The 19,109-nt window shown below is 34.4% G+C and overlaps 1 long non-coding RNA gene across 4 annotated transcripts; it reads left to right on the top strand.

Annotated features, from left to right (window-relative positions):
- The first annotated feature begins 4,891 nt into the window (after positions 1-4,891).
- On the top strand, positions 4,892-18,744 carry LOC122295144. Of its 4 annotated transcripts, XR_006237866.1 has the most exons (9): positions 4,894-4,955; positions 5,037-5,105; positions 5,464-5,559; positions 15,286-15,307; positions 16,207-16,274; positions 16,880-16,965; positions 17,490-17,578; positions 17,966-18,067; positions 18,198-18,744. It is a non-coding gene; the product is annotated as an uncharacterized LOC122295144 (long non-coding RNA). The 4 variants fall into 4 exon arrangements; XR_006237865.1 differs by having other exon boundaries at positions 4,892-4,955; positions 15,286-16,274; XR_006237867.1 differs by lacking the exon at positions 15,286-15,307.
- Positions 18,745-19,109: the final 365 nt, after the last annotated feature.

Genomic DNA, 19,109 nt, shown 5'->3' with positions numbered 1-19,109 from the left:
TAAAGTTGGAGGGTCCATTTAATGTTTGGGCCCAACAGGAAATTGTCTCAGTCATAGACCCAAGTTGGAGGTTCAAGGCTCAGGAAGGCTCTATGGTTCACCTTGCATGGAGGGATAAGAGTTTTGATGAGCATTCATGATCACTCTAATTATTCAAGGATAATCTATGTGATAAGCATCACGTGAGATAGGTTTAACGTGAGCGTGATCCAACTGCAATATTGATCCAACTTAATCTAATGCTTAGATATATATACCAGGTAATCCAAAGACATATTCAATTGAATTTTTTATTAATTATACGTTACTTTTTACTGACTTAAGTATTGGAGTGGTTGTAAGAGTGCAACACTAACATTCTCCCACAGATTGAACTGTTATATTTGATGGTGGGACACATTCTTAACAGTGACACCGTTTGGGAGATTCGAATCCATGACCACGTGGTCCATTTAATTAACTTTAATGTCATAATTATATAATTTGAAATTTAATTTAAATTAAAAAATAAAATTATTAAAAGGAAATGGCAAAGTAAACAATCTTCATTTTTTCTTTATTTTTGTTTGGTTGTTTGTGAGGAAGGGTCCCACATTATGAGAGCAGGTCTGAGTGAGATTGATGGTACAGTGCCCTCCTGATAAGCCCTGAAAATAAGACCATACAAGTCCTTTCACCTATTTATTTGGTCACGTGTCCTACTTAGGACGCCTCGAGCAATTGATTCAAAGAAAGAAATTGAAATGTTTGCATGTAATGTATTAAGGAAAAGTTTAGTTGTAAGTATACTTGTGTATTAATATGTGTATTAATTTATTATGATTGATCAAAAAGTAGATTTTATTAAAAACAGTATTAATTTAAATTTTAAATATAAAAGAATCAGTATTGATACACAGATTAGTGCACGATTATGCTTGTATATAGCAAAACTCATGTATTAAATGATAAGTAGCACTTTCTTTTAATTATTTATATTATATTTTTAGTATTTGTTTTATATGTGATCGACTCTTTTTTAATGAATAGACTTAATATGTAAAATATATAATTAAATAGAATATAATATAGAGTTATGATTCATATTAAATGTCTTTATTAATGCTGCTAGAGAACTGCTCAGTAGTCATCGCTAAGTGTGCCAACCTGGGCCAAATTCTCTTTTTTAATTTTTGTTATTTTTTTATATTATTTTAACATTTTTAAATATTTTTAAAAATATACAAAAATATCAATACACTAATAATCACTTCTTTAATCAATAAATAAAAAAAATAAAAAAAAATTAAATGTATAAAGAATCAAAATAAGGGGACAAAATAGAGTAACAAAGTAGTATTACTTTTTCTTTATTTTGATATAGTAAGATATAACTTTAATTATTTTTTAATTTAAATATAAATTTATTTTAAATTAGTATTAGTTTTTTTTCTTTTTTTAAAATATTAATTATAATTAAAAACTATTTATATTTTTATTGATATAATGAAAATGATAAAATTTAATATTGATAAAATGAATTTTGTGCGTAGCACTATTTTTTTTTTTTTTTTATCTTAATTAATGAGATCAGAATTTGGTTACATAATTTTGATAAAATAAAATAAGATATTTTGTTGAAATTTAAATAAAATATTATTATAATATAATTTTTTAATGTGCTTTCCTCGTCATAACCCATGTTTTCTGGCCAACAGTGCTCTGTTTTCCGGTTTGTCCCTCGTTTCCATGCTTAACATAAGGACATTTCCATTGCCTGTACGTGCCATTGCGAATTCCAATCAGGTCATCTTCTTGAATTCCACTGTTTGTTCGATTTCTTCATTCGTCTTTATTTATTTTCATTCTTCTATGTACAATAACTTTGTGATGGGAAATTTAACTAGTCTTCTTATTAGTGATAAGTGCAGGTTTCCCCATGATTAGTGTTTACACTCCAGCAATGGAGACTCACAAAGATGGAAAAAAGTTGTTTTGACTGTATATTAATGTATTTGAGGTGAATCTAAGTATTTAGTGTAAAAAATTTGGTGCTGAGACTCAAATCTTGTCTCAGCAGTTATTATGCACTACAAAATATCGGAACATTGAGAAGGTTATGGGAATTATAATAATATTTCCTCATTTCTTCTCTATACTTAACCACATTGGCCTTTTGAAAGCTGGGAGTATTATTGCTTGCAAAGTCACCTGCATCCTTTGGTGTTGCAAAATAACATGTCAACTGATTAACTATCAATGGGATAATTGTATATATTAATACAACTATAGGTTGTATTAGTTTAATCCTATAGGCATCTTTATTGTTGAATATCAAGCTGAGATACAAGATACAAGAAACAAGGTTGAGGCTGGAAAAATAATTGTGTAGCAAAATTAAAGTGAGCTGGCCTCTTTTGTTTTCACAACCATTCTTATCTAATCATTACAACTTTCCCAAATTTCCACACAAAATAAAATAAACAATTCAATTTTTTCAAATCCCAAAACAAAAATAATATTAAAAAAACAAATTCTAATAATATTTTATTCAACTTTCAACTTTTATCTCAACTTATTTTAACTCATCTGCGAAAACAACTTAGTGAAAATTGAATAGTATGTGCTAGGATTATGATTGAAGCTTTCTTGTTGCAGGATGCGTACATCATCTCAAGCGTATTTCTGTTCATTCTTAGTCTTTGAAATCAATTTAGTAGTCCATAATTGAAATGAATGCTTCTCTAGGAATACTATCATCTGGCATGATTGGCATGGCATACCCATCTTGGCTTGAAGTGAGAAAGTATTACTTGCTTTACAGGGTAACTCTGATGGAATTAGTAATCATAAGAAGGTTTTGAAATCAGCAAATGTATTAACCTTTGCAAAAGCATTATTCAATTTTAATCTGACTAACTTCCTCCCTAGAGGTAATGTTGATCATTTTTGAGGGAGTAAATGATCATATATTCATTATCAGTGGAAGGTGATTTTTAATGGGTTTTCCTGATATGAAGTGGGTTGGGATTTACATCATCCTCATTTCAACCCTTGCATGGTTTTGATGCTTCACGATCTCAATTTGCTCAAATGATATATTGAAGGAATTTGTGTATATTGGTGCTAGGCATGATTAACTTGAGCATCTTGTAGTCATGGATGAGGCGGATGTTATGTTAACTACTGAAGCCTCACATTGTTATTATTCTTTTAGCTCAAGGAGATCTCAATCGGTGTTTGTTGTATGCCTTTGAAATCTGTGGCTTGTCTCATTTGATATATTGGATCGACTTGGTTGAACTCAAATTTTCAGTACTTTTGGTTGAATTCCACCCTGCCCCAACCACCTCGAATATCGTTGTCATTACTATTTCTGTATTTGAAATCATGATTGATATGTATCATGTTGTAAGTAATATATTCCTTTGAAGCTTGATTGTTGTAGAGGTTGAAGGAAATTTATCTTTTGATTCTCAAGATCCTGCTCTCTGATTCTTCTGTTCTTTCTCACAATCAGTTCACTAATCTTGTAACTTAAATTGTAGCTCTTATCAGTGGAGTAGTTTGGGATTTTCAAATCCGACTCTTGGCTGTCTTGCACACAAATATTCATTGTCAAAATTCAGTACTTGCGGAATTTTCTTTATCTTAGGTGCAGTTCTGTTCATCATGATTTGTATATCTACATGTTTGTTTCTTGCCTTCCCTGGACTCCTCTTGAATATTTTAGGGCTGAAGTTACGGGGTGGGGAATTTTGAGCAGTTGCAGAAGCATGGCCAGCCGGAATATTTGGGCTGGTATGATCACAAAGTTTAATGAGCCTTCTCTATGTTCAAGTTCTTCCCCTCAGGCCCTTTATCTAGTTCAAATATTCAGTGACATGAAAATATTTGCAAACCCTAGTCAATTTCCATCTTCAGAACTTTTTGATCGATTAGGAGAATTTCGTGCCAATTATCATCTGATCAGTCTTAATTTTATCTTAACAAATATTTGAAACCATTACCATGAATTTTTGTAATGTGTTCTTGTTCTGATTCAAGCTCAACTTTTCTGAGTAAGTGAAAGCATTACTAAGATTGTTTTCACTAAACTGAAATGACTTTTCTATACTGAAATTTGGATGAATAGAGTGCATTTCCTATACAAATTCAAGTTTTAGGTTGCCTTTGTTAAAGCACAGCTTCTTGTTTCAATGCCTTCTTTTGTTTATTTAGTTCTCAACTTTTTTAATGTAAAATCACTTCAGCTTGAAACGGCTCATAGCAAATTTCATTTTTTAAGTAAATAAACTTGGGACACTGAATAATATGATCTATGGTTCCCTTATTCTTCTTTAAATATCTCCAAGAATTATATCTTTAGGTAAAGCAGGGACTGAGGGATTAATTCGTTTTGAGAGTACCTTAGGTTTTCAGTGGGACCAAAAAAGTCATTGCTTCCTTTGGTGCTCCTGATCATGAGCTCAGGTTATAAACATTCATTTTCCAAGCAAATAGGAAGCTGATAGCTTGTTGCCTATGTTTGTAATAAGTACTAATCTTTAGAATTTGTATGGAGACACAATTTCTATGAGGCCTCAAAACATTTAGCTGATAGTGGCCTGAATGCTTCTTCAGTTGTTCCCAATCATGTTGATAGATGAGAAGACATATGTTCCCATTTCTAATGGCATGTACAATTAAATTGTTGTACTTGATTGTCCAGGTTTCTATTCTGTTGGTTAGCCCCTTATTCTCCAGGCTGATTTTGCAAGTTCAGCTTGCACCTCAGGAGTTTGTAACAGGCATGCTGGCTGAACACAAAAGTCACTTTCTAGTTTTTTTTCTTTCTCTCTATGAACAATATAAAAGAATGAATATTTAATTGAAATATTCGGGGAAAGTTACTGATTGTGAAGCTTCTTGAAACAGGATTGGCGATTTTTAGTTGTATGCCAACAACATTATCTAGTGGAGTTGCACTGACCCAGGTTTCCATTTTTACTTTCCTATAGTGCTTTCAGAAAAAATTATGTTATATGCTTTAGGAGGTTAAACATTCTATGATGCAGCTTGTCGGTGGGAACTCTGCTCTTGCTCTTGCAATGACTGTGATATCTAATCTATTGGCTATTTTGGCAGTAAGTTTAAACTATCCTTCTTTTTTGGCCCACTTAGTACCTATACTAAATGTGCTCTGTACTTATGATTAATTTATTCATCTTTCTTTCATGTCTATAATTCAAGAAAGCATTGGTGGGAAGAAGAATGAATGCAAGTTCTATTAAATATTGACTTCGAGATTATTTCAGCTTCCATCATGATCTAATGTGGTTTATCGTATTAGTATAATCGTAACTTGCAATTCGATAAGAAAAGACAGCTATTTTTTCATCATCATTATGCACGTAGGATGAATGTATTGTTTACAGTCCAAACAGTGACATTTCTGGTGATATTCCATTCCTAAAACTTTTTCTCATCTCCTTCTGTGGAAAGGGGAAAATTGCAGACACAAGTAGCAATTTCGTTTCTAGGCCAAAGAGAGAGCTTGTTTACATTACCCTTGCTTGTTGGCTAGTAGTCCTACCGTAGGTCAGATTTTCTTTGCTCTCTTCATTTGTTGGCAATTCTATTTATGTGTTCTTGAAAGCTAGATGCAAATGTGTAAATTTTGTAATCGCAATATGTTGATCTAGATGATATCCTCAGAACTTGTTCTTGGTTATTTCGTTACAACATAAATTTTCCAGAACACATTGCTATCTGTTTTTTTAATATGTATGTGCTTATATCCCTTATTCATGTTGTGAATGTTTTTTTATAATTGCTGGCATTGATTCTTGTTATGCTGAGGAGAAAGTTTCTTGAACTCACTTTTTCTTTTTCAGCTTTTATTATTCTTTTTTGGTTTATCTTTGTTTTAAGCTATTTTTGTACAATTGGACCTCAGGCATTTCATTAGTAAGAGAAGATGTATGATTTATTACGTGTATTTATTGATGAACCATTAGAATTTATGTTTATCGCTCTATATATTCTTTTAAACAATAAACTTAATGCTAAAATTTATGGTTCATCTAACAGAATGCTTGCCAGATAATGAAAGAAGTTTACTACAACTTTATCTGTACCATTTTGCTGTTATTATTCCTCTAAGCATCATTCTCTTGCCTATGCTCGAGAAAATAGATGAAAAGTAGTTCATACTTTTTCGCTAGACCTTTTCTACTACACATACATATTTTCCTTGCAAGAAATTTGTGTTTGTTCTTAGATGAACTCCCATAGAATCTGCTTTCACTGGTAGAAATACAGAAAGCATTGGTTACTCTGATATACAATGGATCTGCAATATTTTTCTGTTTGTATCTTTTTTGGGTTTCATTTCTGTCTTTTTGCTGGAATGGCATGATAATGTTTGTCTTACAAACCCTGAGGGGTAGCCCAATTGGTCAGGCCTTGGGTTTGCTCCCCAATAGTCACTAGTTCGAGTCCCCTCAGGGCCACTGGAGGTTTACGTGGCCGTTAACTTCAGGGCCCCGTGGGATTAGTCGAGGTGCGTGCAAGCTGGCCCTGATACCTAAGGATATAAAAAAAAAAAAATGTTTGTCTTACAATGGAGGTGCCATTTTGGATCTCAAATGTTTTTGCTGATGGTTTTGGTGTATCCATTCCAACAAGGGAGCTATTTTGGAGTCTTATTTTCACACTTCTCTTTCCTTTGATTTTGGGAAAGGTTCCTTGCCTCTATCTCAAGCTATCACACTGAAGTAGGCATTATTTTGGTGCCTAACAAAATAGGATTTAATCCATCTACTAGTTGACTCAGAAAAGCCCAATCAAATAGTCACATTCACAATCTTCCCCTAACCTTTGACCTGATACCTGAAAAAGTGCTGAATAAGTAAAGGAAAAGACAAGAATCTACATCTTTTACATAACTGGCATAGTGAACAGTACAAACGCTTCAGCGTATTCAGTAGAAATACAGAAATACATATTACTTTCCTTGGATTAAGAAAGTAACATCATTTAACACTCGACGCAAAATTTAATTTTAAACTTCTAATTATATGAAAATATGTTGCACTTGATTAAGGTCTAACTGCATGGAATTCGGATTTCAGTAATTAAATGATCATCGGGGTAAACTGGCGATTAAATATCTTATACAAGTTCCACCATGAGGAGTGATTATAGCTTACTGCTAAATCTTCACTATCAGAGTGATCCCTAGTGGACCATGGAGTATGGAGGATCATTGTGCTTGTTAATGCATTTTAGTCTGTATTCTACATGATCCAGTGTAAAATATCACAGCTAAGCCAACGGTTCACTTAAATAGCAGCATACGGGAAGGCTAATCTTTGTCTGGCTTTTAAGTTTTAAGAAATGAATTGTACAAGCCCCAAATAGACAAGTCTCGTACATAGGACTGTTCATCCGGGTTTCAACCCGGGAACCCGGGTCTCAAATTTGGGCCGGAACCCGGCCCGGGTTAAGCCGGGCCAGACCCGGTCCGAAACCCGGATGTATCCGCGTTTTGAAAAACCTGGAATCTTTTTTTTTTTTGAAACCTGGGTCAGATTGTAGCCACTCTGATTATGTGATGATGAATTTAACTTGATCATGTTTTGCCATTTTTACAACAATTGTCAAGATCCAAACCAACCATAAAAATGATGTAATGCTACAAAAGTTACAAGCACCCACTTGATTAACAAACAAAATGACAAAACAAATATGGAAAAACACATCTAGAATACAACTAGCCAAAAGTAATGCTTAAAATATGCTTGAATCTAGTGAAGAGGACCACATGAGCAATAGCATATGCAAAACAAGAATCAAAGAAGAGACATTAGTTTATTTATAGAAGGCTGTAGTAGTTTTCTCAGCATAATATCAACTTATAGCAAGAACTATGTGCAGATTTTATCAAACCTATTCCATTTATTCTTCACTAGATAAACACTTTTCTTTGAATCTTTTGCTTTGGCAATATTCTCTTTCTTTTTCCTTTGTATTCTAATTTGTAATCAATGCTTTATCTATTTTGTTCACACATTTCTGTTATTTTTGGACAAGTAAGGTAATCTTATTCAAAAATTAGGAAAGACAGCAATTAATAACAGAAATACAGCATAACTTAAGGTCCAAGAGAAGAGTGATCCTTCAAATGGAACAAACAAAACCAGTATAGCAATTTGCACAGCCGGAAACATCTAGTGCAGCAACCAGTATTAAAAGGAGTTGGAATAAATATAACCATTCCCACCACCAACACAGCAAGCTTGCATTTTTACCACAATAGCTAGGCCTAACATAACCTTTCCGCCACAAACAGCACAAGGCTGCACTAAAAACTAGCTGTAAGTTTGCCATCAAAGAAGAGAGTACATCCACTACAGGGGACAGAGAACCCAGCCGCAACCACACCAAGTTTTGAAAGCAATGCTAGCACTTCAAAACGAGCCACCAACCAGCATTACTCCAGAACAATGGAAGCAAATGATCCACACAACCATAAGTAAGAGCAGTCCAATAAGAAGGCAAAGGGGCATCCCACCTAGATCACAACTACCAGAACTAATAAAGAACAACTAACTTTTCTAGAACAAAAGGCTCAAAGATAAAAGATTATTAGTGCCAACAAAGAGGGTAGTTTAATTGGCTGAATTAATCCCTTTGTATATTTTCAAAAATATAAGATCATTAGTGCCATGCAAAGACTAATTCTCTAACAAGAGGTCAGAGATTTAAGTCTCTTGATCAGATTAGAGATTTAAGCTAGAAACATTAAACTGATGTAACCTCAATATATTTTTGTCCAAAACCTTATTCACATATATATCTTCAGTACTGAGAATTAATTAATAGATAAACAGAACAAATAAAAGTTTCACTTACTCTAGTTTTTTTCAACATGATTGGAAAGGCTGATTCACAACAGTCTTGGTTGAAGATAAATCTAGATAATCATCTAAAAAAATATTAAAAAAACAGAGTTAGATATATAATAAACTAAGTTAGATAAATATTAAAAAAATATTTCAAGTTTCAAACTTACCTTCAAGCTCCATCAACTCTATGTATTCTTCCAACTCCCGGATGTCGACAGGTTTGGTCCTTAACCAATTTTGGGTGCAAATGAGAGCCTCGACAGTCTCTGGAGACAATGAACTCTTAAAATGATCCAAGATGCGTCCTCCAATACTGAATGAGAAATCCGAGGCGACAATGGAAATGAGGGTGGCTAACATATCACGTGCTACCTCAGCAAGAACAAGATAATTGGTGGCATTAACTCTCCACCAATCCAAGATATCAAAACTGAGTGATTTTGGTGTACATCCCTCCGACAAATACCTATCTAGTTCTGATCTAAACTCCATAAACCCTTGCTCCTCAAGGTATTTCTCTAACTTGCTATCAAATTTAGTCGAGCTACTAGAAGAAGTAGAAGTAGTGCTTGGCCTCCCTTGAGCCATATTAGAACTCCCCCCACTAGCCACACGAAATTTGTATACTGCTCAATCAAGCGGCTTAACAAGAGTTTAACCTTGGCCTCTATCTTATCCCCCAATTCATCCTCTTTGCATCGTCGCAACCAAAACCTCATTGACAACATTTTGTATATTGGATTAAGCACAAAAGTAACATATATCATCAAGTTAAACTTATCTGTGCTACCCAAATACCTTTCAAACTTATTTTTCATATTCGTGCCCATGGTCCTAGTGATGCTATCATTACTCATGCACATATCAATTAATGTATCTTCGATTGTACACAGTTCCTGAATATATACATTAGTTGTCACATACAAAGAATCAAAAATGCTCAATGTAACATCATAAAATATTTTCAATAACTCTACAAAAATCTGTGCTTTTTTCCAATCATCACTAGTGGGGTTCATGAATTCATTATCCACATACATATAATAGCGTTCAAAGGCTAATTTGTGTTTTGCAATAGTGCTCAACATCAAATATGTGGAGTTTCATCAAGTGGAAACATCCAAGCAAAGCATCCTCCCGCTAATATTTTCCTCTATTGCACAAGCCTTGAACTTGGAAAACCTTGACGGTGAAGACTTCACATATTTAACGGCTTTTCTAATCGTTGATATTAACTGATAAACCTCTCTCAAACCGTGATTAAGAACCAAATTCAATATATGGGCAGCACACTGCATGTGAAGGAACTCACCACCCAATATGGTACAATCACTATCCTTTATCTTTCTCCTCATGTAATCAACATTAACATCATTAGAGGAGGCGTTATCAACTGTGATAGTCAAAATCTTATTAATCTCCCAATCATGCAACCCCAAGTCCAACACCCTCTCAATAGTTTCGCCCTTATGATTGAGAATTTGGCAAAACTTTATTATTTTCTTATGCAATCTCCAATTGCAATCAATAAAATGTGCAATAATGCACATGTACTTCATGTTTTGCACCAATGTCCAGGTATCGGAGGTTAGACAAAATCTTTGACCATCTAATAATTTCTTTAGCTATATCTTCTTTTCGTTATACAACTTATTACATTTCCTTTTTAGAGTGAGTCGGGATGGCAATATAAACCGAGGCTCTAAATCAGCCACATACTCAATAAGCCCTGAGTGCTCCACTAGCCTAAAAGGCAATTCACGCCTAATAAAAAATTTAGCGGTTGACAACCTAAGTTTTTCAACATCATACTTTACTAGACCTTGTGGGCTACATACTTTTCCCTCCACATCCCTTTTACCACTAGAGGATTTACTTTTTCCAACTCCTTTAATCCTAAGAGGGGAATTTTCACATACATTATAAAGGTGGTAATTCATAGAATAAGTGTCATACTTGTAGTGGAAACTATACTGCTTACCGCAATTATTACTAGGTGTTTTTTTTGGATTTTTTGGGTAAATATGGGATGGAATGGTTAGGCTTTTGTGTATATGTGAATGAAAGGGTTAGAAGATTCCCATACTCTTCCACATCAACTGAAAGAGAAAAGGAGTCACTACCAACCCCTTGAGTTGTACTGACATTACAATTCACAGAATCTTCCTCCATCTGTTATTGAGTAACAAACACAGTGGACCTAGGCCAAGTCCACTATGTATATATATATATATTTAAACAGGCAATTCTTCTATGGATCACCACCTTTATAATGCAATCATTGTGGTAAGCAGTATAGTTGCCACTATAAGAATTGCACTTCTTCTACGAATCACCACCTTTATAATGTATGTGAAAATTCCCTTCTTAGGATTAAAGGAGTTGGAAAAAGTAAATCCTCTTGTGGTAGAAGGGATGCGGAAGGAAGAGTATGTTGCCCACAAGGTCTAGTAAAGTATGACAGTGAAAAACTTAGGGTGTCAACCGCTAAGTTTTTTATTCGGTGTGAATTGCCTTTTAGGCTAGTGGAACACTTAGGGCTTATTGAGTATGTGGCTGATTTAGAGCCTTGATTTATATTGTCATCCCAACTCACTCTAAAAAGGAATTCTATTAAGCTGCATAATGAAAAGAAGATACAGCTAAAGAAATTATTAGATGGTCAAAGATTTTGTCTAATCTCTGATACCTGGATACTGGTGCAAAACATGAACTACATGTGCATTACTGCACATTTTATTGATTGCAATTGGAGATTGTAAAAGAAAATAATAAAGTTTTGCCAAATTCTCAATCATAAGGGTGAAACTATTGGGAGAGTGTTAGACTTGGGGTTGCATGATTGGGAGATTAATAAGATTTTGACCATCACAGTTGATAACGCCTCCTCTAATGATGTTGCTATTGATTACATGAGGAGGAGGATAAAGGATAGTGATTGTATCATATTGGGTGGTGAGTTCCTTCACATGCAGTGTGCTGCCCATATATTGAATTTGGTTGTTAATCACTATTTGAGAGAGGTTTATCAGTTAATATCAACGATTAGAGAAGCTGTCAAATATGTGAAGTCTTCACCGTCAAGGTTTTCCAAGTTCAAGGCTTGTGCAATAAAGGAAAATATTAGCGGGAGGATGCTTTGCTTGGATGTTTCCACTAGATGGAACTCTACATATTTGATTTGAGCACCACTATAAAACACAAATTAGCCTTTAAACGCTATTATATGTATGTGGTAATGAATTCATGAACCCCACTAGTGATGATTGGAAAAAAGCATAGATTTTTGTAGAGTTACTGAAAATATTTTATGATGTTACATTGAACATTTCTGGTTCTTTGTATGTGACAGTTAATGTATATTTCCAGGAACTGTGCAAAATTGAAGATACATTAATTGATATGTGCATGAGTAATGATAACATCACTAAACCATGGGCACGAATATGAAAAATAAGTTTGAAAGGTATTGGGGTAGCATAGATAAGTTCAACTTGATGATATATGTTCCTTTTGTGCTTGATCCAAGATACAAAATGTTGTCAATGAGGTTTTGGTTGCGACGATGCAAAGGGAATGAATTGGGGGATAAGATAGAGGCTAAGGTTAAACTCTTGTTAAGCCACTTGATTGATCAGTATACAAATTTCGTGTGGCCAGTGGGGGGGAATTCTAATGTGGCTCAAGGGAGGCCAAGCACTACTTCTACTTCTTCTAGTAGCTCAACTAAATTTGATAGCAAGTTAGAGAAATACCTTGAGGAGCAAAGGTTTATGGAGTTTAGATTAAAACTAGACAGGTATTTGTTGGAGGGATGTGCAGCAAAATCACTTAGTTTTGATATATTGGATTGGTGGAGAGTTAATGCCGCCAATTATCCTGTTCTTGCTGAGGTAGCACGTGATGTGTTAACCACCCTCATTTCCCTTGTTGCCTCGAAGTCTGCATTCAATACTGGAGGACGTACTTGGATCCTTTTAGGAGTTCATTATCTCCAGAGACTGTCAAGGCTCTCATTTGCAACCAAAATTGGTTAAGAACCAAACCTGTCGACATCCGGGAGTTGGAAGAATACATAGAGTTGATGGAGATTGAATGTAAGTTTGAAACTTGAAATATTTTTTTAATATCTATCTAACTTAGTTTATTATATATCTAATTCTGTTTTTTTAATTTTTTTTTAGATGATTATCTAGATTTATCTTCAACTGTGAATCAGCCTTCCCAATCATGTTGAAAAAAACTAGAGTAAGTGAAACTTTTATTTGTTCTGTTTATCTATTAATTAATTCTCAGTACTGAAGATATATATGTGAATAATGTTGTGGACAAAAATATATTGAGGTTACATAAGTTTAATGTTTCTAGCTTAAATCTCTGATCTGATCAAGATACTTAAATCTCTGACTTCTTGTTAGAGAATCAGTCTTTGCATGGCACTAATGATCTTATATTTTTGAAAATATATAAAGGGATTAATTCAGCCAATTAAACTACCCCTTCACTCTTTGTTGGCACTAATAATCTTTAATCTTTGAGCGTTTTGTTCTAGAAAAGTAAGTTGTTCTTTATTAGTTCTGGTAGTTGTGATCTAGGTGGGATGCCCCTTTGCCTTCTTATTGGACTGCTCTTACTTATGGTTGTGTGGATCATTTGCTTCTATTGTTCTGGAGTAATGCTGGTTGGTGGCTCGTTTTGAAGTGCTAGCATTGCTTTCAAAACTTGGTGTGCTTGTGGCTGGGTTCTCTGTCCCCTGTAGTGGATGTACTCTCTTCTTTGATGGCAAACTTATGGCTAGTTTTTAGTGCAGCCTTATGTTGTTCGTGGCGTAAAGGTTATGTTAGGCCTAACTATTGTGGTAGAAATGCAAGCTTGCTGTGTTGGTGGTGGGAATGGTTATATTTATTCCAGCACCTTTTAATACTGGTTGCTGCACTAGATGTTTCCAGCTGTGCAAATTGCTGTACTGGTTTTGGTTGTTCCCTTTGAAGGACCACTCTTCTCTTGTACCTTAAGTTATGCTGTATTTCTGTTGTTAATTGCTGTCTTTCCTAATTTTTGAATAAGATTACCTTACTCGTCCAAAAATAATAGAAAGGTGTGAACAAAATAGATAAAGCATTGATTACAAATTAGAATACAAAGGAAAAAGAAAGAGAATATTGCCAAAGCAAAAGATTCAAAGAAAAGTGTTTATCTAGTGGAGAATAAATGGAATAGGTGTGATAAAATCTGCACATAGTTCTTGCCATAAGTCAATATTATGCTGAGAAAACTACTACAGCCTTCTATAAATAAACTAATGTCTCTTCTTTGATTCTTGTTTTGTAGTCTGATGGGCTGTCATATGCTGTTGCTCATGTGGTTCTCTTCACTGGATTCAAGCATATTTTAAGCATTACTTTTGGCTAGTTGTATTCTGGATGTGTTTTTCCAGATTTGTTTTGTCATTTTGTTTGTTAATCAAGTGGGTGCTTGTAACTTTTGTAGCATTACATCATGGTTGGTTTGGATCTTGACAATTGTTGTAAAAATGGCAAAACGTGATCAAGTTAAATTCATAATCACATAATCAGAGTGGCTACAATCTAACCCAGGTTACAAAAAAAAAAAAAAAAAAAGCCCGAGTTCAACCGGAATCCGGGTTTTTCAAGACCCAGATACATTCGGGTTTCAGACCGGGTCTGACTTGGCTTAACCCTGGCCGGGTTCAGGCCCCGATTTGAGACCCGGGTTCCCGGGTTGGAACCCGGATGAACCGTCCTAAGTGGACCCCATGTTGAAAAGGTGTAAAAAAAAAAAAAAAAAAACATTCTTTTTTACTGGGACCCAATTTTTTGTAAAGGGCCTAAGCGGGGTTTGTATATTTGGCGCTTGTACCTAGCATTACTCGTAAGTTTTTTATTAGATTAAAATTCTCTGTAGGATTGATAATTTTTTTAACAATGTTATTGCAAACATCATATGTTTCAGAAGCTCAAGTCTCTTGGCAAGGGGTAAAAGAATTGAATGAACTATAAAAGGAAGCAATAATTAAGTGTGCAACAAACTAACTGTATATTATCTATAACAAAATTTTGAGAACTGTCTTACTGATATGCTAGTGTTTCTTTCTTCAATACACAATTTCTCCCCTCTTTTATTTATTTTTTTCTTTTTGTGGATTGCAACACATTATAATAATATAGTAGTTCTATTTGAAGGTCTTTGATTTGCAACACATGGCATAATTTGATTTGCAAAATTAAAATTTTAAAATTTATCTTCAAAATTAAATTATGCCACGTGGATGATGTGTGGTGTAAAGGCCTAAATATAGAATTATTCGTAATAATATGGTTCAACTTCACCAATTTTATCATGAGCCTTGTGGTTACTCAGTTTACAGGGATTTTATGTGATTTTCCATTGACAGGTAGTGTGAAATACGTTGAAAGGTAAAAGTTCTATTTGTCTTCATTTTTTTCCTCTGACAATTGTAATTTTTTTGGTGTACAAAAAGATGCCAAATTCCCTATTTACCTCCTGAAAATATCTATGTGTTGTTAGACTAAAAATGATCAGATATTTTCCTCTACTTCTAAAGGAATGTGTAATCATTTGATTTGTTTAACTGTTTTCAAGCATCACCATTTATAGTAATGCAATTAAATGCATTTCAGACCTCCATTGTACTGTGAGTTGTATCAACTAAGCAGAACTTCTTGCATATATGCCTGCTATGGAATCTGTTGTAAATTTGTTCTGGAATTAGGCAATTATAGATGAAAAAAAAGAAAGAGAAAGTGGGAGAGAAATTGGACAGTTTAAATGTTGTTCAGCAATATGCCTATGTCCACAGGACAGCTGCATAACATTAGTATCATAAAAAATCTATCTGGGGTTACAGATGACTTGTATTTTTTGTGTATCAGCCTCAAAACTCTAACCTACCACATTGAATTTCCCAAAATACATTTAACTTATTGCGGATGCTACGTTAATGTCCTCCCCGGGCATTATATAATATGTATAAGCCACTGGCTCCCTGACACATAGGAGTCTGCCAGAGTCCCAAGCAAGACTTGCTGTTCTCCCAAACATTATTCCTCCTAATTGGCCATCTTCCCGACGGGACCAAGAGTCCTATTCCTCCAGAATTTCATGTATCAAATTACTCTGTCCAATCTTGGCATTGAATATGTGCCACCATCTCCGAAAGAATGATATGGCTTTGATTAGCCAGATAATGAGTGGTTAAAAAAAAAAAAGGATAAGACTCGTTATTGTTTATTAAATACCTCTAGCTATCATAATTTTTATTTCCCCAAAATATCTGACTATGATTGGTTTATAGGTCTGGCAACATGCATTGATCAGAATCAAAGGATTTTCTCAATGATGAGTACTGTCCTTCTTAGTCTTGTAAGCATTTGATCTTCTTTTGACTTGGACTACTGGGCCTTTTCTCTAACTTTTCAACAAATGATATTTTTTTTCCCTCATTTAGAGAAATGAATAAAAATAGACAGTATTATGCTGAAATGGTCTGCACTGAGGTCTAACTTATCAGTGTACCTCCCTGATATTGTGAAGCCGAGACTCAAGGTTATGTTTGCTTTTGTCATTTAATATCGAACAGAAGATACCCTCTAAGGAAACTGGTTCCTCAGGTGAATGATATACCACCAAAGACTACACTGAGATATATAATTAAACGTGTAGTTAGGATAGTAAGAGTCAAGAAGAGTAAAATGTCTTTGAAGTCTTTTAGAAGTCTTTACGAAGGCAACAATTTCAAAGCCTTTGCGACTTCTTTTTTTCTTTATAAAAATCAGAACTTGTTTCTTTGGAAAGGCATAATCTCAATGGACCTTCGTTGTTTGTTTGTTCATTTGCATTTTACCTTCATTCTCAATTTATCTTGGTATTCCACTAAATTTTTTCTCATGGAGGTTACTTTGTATTCCTGTAAGGATTTTGTCAATATCTTTTATAAGCTATTACTGATTCTCTCTACCTTGTTCTAGACGCCATGGATGCAAGTAAGCAAGTTCAGACTCTTGATTTTAATGTTAAAGCCAAAAGGATTTATTGAAGCTATGGGAATGGGAATGTGAGTTCTTCATATAGCAATTACATGTTCTTTCTGGTCAATCTGTTTTGTTCTACTTCCAAGTTATTCTCTCTTTCACAAAAGGAATTGGAAATGAAATAAACTTACGTACTTGTCATTATTTAAAACTTTTGTTATTTGCTTGTGTCATATCACAGCACGTACTTCCTGTCAGTTGAAATTGAAGTAATGGGGTGCTAGCAAATCCACACCCCCCCCCCCCCCCCCCCCCCCCCAAAAAAAAAAAAAAAAAAAAAACTTGCCTTGCTCTAGACCAACAAATAGCTGTTTGTTACCATGACATGTTTCAAGCCCTTACAATTTTTGATGTTGACACGTTAAATGAAGGGTATTAGGAGTCTCTCTCTGCTATAGCATTTCCAGATGGCTTTCAATTAAGTTATTTTTGGTTAACAAGGCAAGAGATCTGGTAAAATAAAAAATCTGTATCTGACAATGATTATAATCTTCCTTTGTTTGCGGACTTGTGCATATCACTCTACTGGGTTTTAACGCCATTGCAGTAAAGTGCATGTCAGCCGGCTTTGGTGGTGGAGAATCCATTTTATCAAAGAAAGAGAATTTCCGCGCTCTCTTAATAGTTTGTAGCCAGGTTGGTTGATTAGCAGTGAATGATTTCATCCATTAACTACATTTTACCATTCATCTACATTGTCAAATGAGTGATGAAATGGTTTCATCACGGTTGACATTTGTTGAAACAAATTTGAAAAATAGAACTCAAATATGAAATACTGATCCATATCCATATACTTATTACTTAACCTTCCTATGCATAGAGCTATGATATCAGAAGGCTCTAATCCTATCTTGGTTGACATATGCCTGAATGGATTGCCTAAAATGATATGCCATCGTGGGTTGGTTGTTCCATACTCTGTTGGTCACCAGTGCAAGTGCAATTTTATTCTTAGTGCATTGCAGTTAACAATGTAATTTTGTAAAATGTGTATTTTTACAAAGTTACCTTATTATGTAGAAAGCTCTGCTCATCGTTGTAGCTGTAGTGGATCAGCTCAGTGGTGTAGTTGGTGAAACAGGGCTGTTAGTTCTTCCTTGTGTTGTGGCACATATTAACCAGGTTCCTGTCATCTAACTTTTCCTCTCTCACAAGTAGTTTTCCTTTTCTTTCCGTTTTTCTTTCTTGTTTTCCTGATTAAGCAAGTCTTCGAAAGAACGTTTTCTACTTACACTATAAATTATTGGTGCAGGTCATCATTGATTCAGTACTAGTAAACTTTTGGCTCTGGAAAGATCTGTCATACAACAAAGATTTTGAAGCATGACCCTCCTTAGTTGATGTGCATTTTGCAAATTTGTTGTGCTTTTGAGAATAATTTTTGAAGGAGATTAAATTACATACCACCAACGCCCCCCCCCCCCCCCCCCCCCCCCACACACACACACACACACACAAAAAAACAAAGAAAATTGAAAGCTCTTGGTAAGTATTATTGCTTGATCTCATGCACATCTTTAGGAAAATGAATCAAATCCTTAAAGCTGGACCATCCATTTCCAAAGACTTGGATCTGTTTGAAGAATTACATTCAGCAACACCAAATCAATCACCAAAACTTATCCCTTTTGAACCTCAACTTTGTTTGAGATTAAAAAAAAAAAAAAGAATGTAAAGGATTTTAACCATAGAACTAGCAGAGCATTTGTGAAATTGAAAGGTGTTCTTGGCAGATACGACACGCTTTTGATGCACATAATTTGATAGCTACCCCTTAATCTTTGCTAGTAATTATTTTATTCGTGTGTTTCTTATAATATTTGATGCAATTTTTTATCTTTTGGATGTGATTGATCGAGGTGATATACATATTTATTATATATAATATTAAATTAATCAATGTGCACTTGCAGGAAACTCTTTACCAAGAGTTTGTGCATCCTCGGGATTAGTCACAACTAAGTTCTTGGTCACCCAATGTGTGTGTATATAAATATAAATATAAACATATATATATATATATGATGATATATACTGCCACTTTTGCAATTCAGCAGCCCCTAGAACTTCCAACTAAGGCGGAGCTACGTAGAGACTAGATGGGGCCTCCTAATTAATATTAAAACTTCTCTAGTTCAAACAAAAATAAGAATATATATATTTA

The sequence above is a fragment of the Carya illinoinensis genome, chromosome 14 (genome assembly GCF_018687715.1).
Source record: "Carya illinoinensis cultivar Pawnee chromosome 14, C.illinoinensisPawnee_v1, whole genome shotgun sequence".
NCBI lineage: Eukaryota > Viridiplantae > Streptophyta > Magnoliopsida > Fagales > Juglandaceae > Carya > Carya illinoinensis.
The sequence above is the reverse complement of the archived record's forward strand: the minus strand, read 5'-3'. Positions and strand labels throughout refer to the sequence as shown.